The 4,653-nt window shown below is 42.2% G+C and overlaps 1 non-coding gene across 1 annotated transcript; it reads left to right on the top strand.

Moving 5' to 3' along the window:
* The first annotated feature begins 3,519 nt into the window (after positions 1–3,519).
* Positions 3,520–3,729, top strand: LOC116686236 (small nucleolar RNA U3). Its single transcript, XR_004331198.1, has one exon. It is a non-coding gene; the product is annotated as a small nucleolar RNA U3 (small nucleolar RNA).
* The last annotated feature ends 924 nt before the right edge of the window (positions 3,730–4,653 follow it).

Below are 4,653 nucleotides of genomic sequence, written 5' to 3'. Positions count from 1 at the left end.
CTATAAGGATGTGCTTCAATACATAAATGAATGGACCGTAATGGTAGCACTATGGTCGCAATCTGTTTACCTGTCTAACGCTAAAGCCTTTTCAAGCTAAAGAAAAACAAGGAGGGGGGGCGCTCTCTGCAAAAAAGCAAAGATGGGAGTGCCGTTGAGAGTCTTTGCAGGTGCAGCGTGATTTTAGGGAGATGCTTCGGGTGTGTTAAGGTGTGAGCCCAAATAGTCGTTCGAACGACAAAGACAAGACAGCGATCAGGTGATAGAACCGGGTATTGATGTTCCCATCCATGAAACTCCGAGATATGATTCAAAAACCCTGGTAAAACAGCCCACCAATCACGGAAAGTAGCATACTAAGGATGCTGACAGGGTAGTGGATGTCAATTTTTCATCTGCCTGATTCAATCCTCAACCTTCTGGGTCAGAGGCCTATGACATCATGACCACGTCCATTACATCTGCTGAAAACCAACCCGATGGTGACTTGACCCCCACAAACCTGGCCCAGTTCATTCTCCATAGGCCACCGGGGCTCTTTACATCCTGCAGAGCACTCCCCAATCCAACAGTTCAGGAGAAATACATATTACAGTTCAGGAGACGTAATGAAACAGTAACCTTTGACCTTTGACCTCCAAAATCGAAAATCAGGTTCATCCGCGACTTCTAGTGGGGGTATGCCAAATTTAAAGTGCTTCCTCTAGGCGTCCAGAAGATATGCATTCAAATAAGAATCGGAGTGGACAGACATGACGGACACAGTCACCTTGACATTGAACCTTTGACTTCCAAATCTCTCAATGAGTGCGAAGTTCAGATGCATGTTTTGCAACACTTTGAAGGAAACACAAACATGGGTTGTGATAAGATGGTGCTGTCTATCGTTGTTTCTGAGCATCAACAATACATTCTAAAGTTGGAATAGCTGTGCGTACCCGGTAATATTAGAGAAGAGCTCTCGATGCCACTGTAGGCGGAAAATTTAAAAATTAAGTTACTTTACACTTTAAACGTTACCATCTCCTCGGACCCCAATTATACATCTGCCAAATTTCCAAGCCTGTCCGCATGCCGACCACCATATACGGAGTAACTAATGGCTAGCTATGCAGGAGAACCGCATAAATTTTTACCAGTTAAGGTGGTTATAGTTATGGTAAAATGAAGTTCATTAGCTTTCTGAACATGTCTTCATTTTCTGAACTCTTTCACTCAGTAGTGTTTTATTATTGGTGTGGCATCTGTGATTGCAATAGAGGCTCTCAAGTACAGGCACATCTCAGCTCATCTTTGATTAGTTTTACACTGGCCAAGCATAAATCACTGACCCCATACCTCCACCATCCAGGCATACACCATGCATACATGTATTGAAACCTGTGCAAACAGTCTTTTGTCCGGCCTTTCTGGCAGGTCATGACAATAGCATCTAGGGTATTTTAGCCTTTGTGTGAGTACATAATGTCCCACATACATGTTTTTATTATAGATTGACGACCAAATTGTTCAGGTTTTCTGCGATTTTGCCAACCAGTGCAATTCTTTTTGTTGCCTCGTTGGGCGAGGCAGAGCGTCAGTCTCATAATCTGAAGGGTCGTGAGTTCAACCCCTAACACGGGGCAGGTGTTTTAAAAAAAACTAAAAAAACCACTACTGATGCTAAAACATACAGTGAAAGGTGGTTGAACACAAGGCACGTGAATGGATTTGTCATTCTTTGGTTATTTCGAGGGGATTACAATGAAAGGAAAATATTTAAGATAGGGTAGCAACCCCATGAAAAGGGTATAGACCATAAATGGTACGTCCTTGGACATACTATCCAAGAAGCGGAGATGAGTACAGAGAGTGGGGTGCTCTAGACAAGTGGATGGAGGTTGCCCATTGTCATTTTAGACGTACCAGCAACATGGTATGATACAAAACTGCTTGACAAAAACGCTGCATCTTTTTTAAAAGAAATGCACATGGAACACACATGATAATGACAGTGTTGAAGAGTAGGAATGTCAAACAGACCCATTCATTCTAGCGAATGTGCAACTCTAAGCCTGAACCAGGACCTTGAACCCGGACCCTCAGATAAAAGTCTGATGTCTACCGACTGAGCTACCAGGCTTCAAAAGCAACTGATGTGAAAAAAAAAAACATCTGATGAACTAAAGATTTAAAGTGCAAGTAAAATGAAGACCATTGAGCTGTCCATGATCACAGTCTTCTGGACGCGCGAGGGTAGACCATAATTGCACAATGCAACACCAAATGTTATGCAACAAACTGGTTGGAAAATGGCCAAAAGGTTAATTAAAAAAGCTCAAAGTCAACAGATCTCATGGCGACTGCAGAATGTGAAAAGCCAGCAAACCTGCAGACAGATAACAATTAGCGGAGCACTTAAGACATATACACATAAAGATGTTGCATTACAGGGACTTAAGCTGTGTATTCTTTGCCGCTTGCAAACGTTGGATTTGACTAAAACTGATGCAATTTATGCTCCAGACAAAGAAACTTTTACTGCTAGTTGGTACAATAAAAACAAACTCTAGCCTTTTGATAAGCTTCCTCTGACTCGGAAAAAAATACACCAGAGATTGCCACAAGCAGGGAGATCAGCACAGAGATTTGGGTGCATCAAGATGGAGTAGTTGCCCATTGATAAATTTAGATGATAGCACCCGCCTTGTCCTATGAGGAAAACCTGGATAAAAAAAAACAGTCAATTTCTTTTTAAAGACTTGGCATGTTACTTAAATGATACAGTGTCTGAAAGTGTTAAGGATGCCAAAGTGTACATTTATCATGGCCTCACGCAAAATGACTGCAAATGCACGATGAAACAGGGACTTGACCCTGGACCAGAATAAACGTCTGATGCTCTACGAATGAGTACCAAGCTTCAAAATTGTAGGGCTGTGGGAAAAAGAAGTGTCCGTGAATTGCTTCCTAACACCACAACCGTCCCATTGGTTGTACCGCGTCCGTGTCCTGGTTAAAACAAATGCCCGTTTCGTTATTTCGGTAATTATTTGGCGTGCTGGCTTTTCATCCTCTTCATCCATCCCAGGCAGTAAGCCGTAGTTCTAGTTGCCAGGCTGAGACTTCGCCGCCCGTTGTGAGTCATCGCCGACAATGGACTTAATAAACCAGCGAAATACTAAAAAATTACAAAAACTGCTTAACCTTTTGGGACATTTAAAAAATGATCAATAATACATATCTTGAGGCTTTTTGTACCCATAATCTAACGTGGTGGTGAACCGCAACATTCTGAGACCAATTATGCAAAGAAAGGACTGAGCATTTATTGGAGAGAATAAGTAGGTCTGCCTGAAAGTATTGAGACAACGTGACTGAAAATCTAATTCAACTTACAATATCGTCTTCTTAAGATCTAAATAGATTTTCTCACCTCAGAGTCATCTGGAGCACGTAAGATAGAGTCTGTTCCTCTGAACCCTGAGTGACATCACTCTGCAAGGAATGAGATGCACGTTCCCCCCACCAACCCCACTACAGACTATACTTTCAGGGATCATTTCTAGAGTTTTGATTGAGGAATGTGTTTGCTAAAGTGTTTGGCTCTCGCTCACGATGATGAGTACGTGATTTCCTTTCTGAGCGTGAGCTGACAGAGGTAATGATTCACTTCATATGCCTCTGTCATTGATGATTGTTCTTTGCTTCTTTATGGAGTATTGACAGAAGGGAATATGTCAGAGTGGTAAGTAGCGAGTATGTGAAAAACTAAAAACGTGTGAAAAGTAATAAACATACTAAGCTGATTTATAGAAGTTGTCAGTCTGAAGATATGGTTTTTAGTCCATGTGGGACAAGTTACTTGAAAGGGTTAACACCTACTCTTCTCTGACTTTGTAATCATTATGTCCTGTGTAAAATAGTAAACGGTTAAGCACATAATTCATTTTTATTTAGCTTTGCTTTCCTACTTTGGACATGTCAAAAAGCGGTACGTGTTTGAAGAACAAAGCCTCTCGACAATCACCTGTTCCACTCAAACAGGTGTGTTCACTGAACTAATCCAGACTGTTAGGGCCCTTAAAGGCTCAGCTGATTGCACTGTATTAAAGTGTGGTGGAACGGTTACACTGAAGTCCCGGTGGACGGGTGGCTGTTGAACGAGGTTTGAGTACATACAAGCAAATACTTAGACAGGGTTCTTACGAGGGATCGGGGCTTGAAGGTGATGTGCGAAATCCTTGGAATTTGATTTCACTGATTTTTTGGACCTATTTGATATTTGCGATCTAAAGGCTGTTAACCCACTGTAGGGAGGAGGACGCTTGGACAGTTTTTTTGTCTCGTTCCGTGATTGCATGTCTGGGTGATGGCGTTGGATATGGTTAGCATGTGGATGGAGTCCACTCACGCTACCAACAACGACGACCCACAAGTCTGTTTATCCACCACTTTTCACCTGTACTACTGGAACTGACTGGGAAACCAAAGTTTCCCCGTGGGTCGCCACCACTCGCCGTAGGAGAGGCTGCTCTTCCTTAGTGCTGCTGGCTCTGACTCATATGAAGCGAAATATAGAGGGAAAAGGTTAGAGCTTGCAGAACAAAAAAATCTGAACTTATATGTTTAAATTATAGCTGATAGATATCAGAGATCCACCCATTACCTTAA

This window comes from Etheostoma spectabile, unplaced genomic scaffold (genome assembly GCF_008692095.1).
Source record: "Etheostoma spectabile isolate EspeVRDwgs_2016 unplaced genomic scaffold, UIUC_Espe_1.0 scaffold337, whole genome shotgun sequence".
NCBI lineage: Eukaryota > Metazoa > Chordata > Actinopteri > Perciformes > Percidae > Etheostoma > Etheostoma spectabile.
This window is presented reverse-complemented; position numbering and strand designations above follow the sequence as displayed.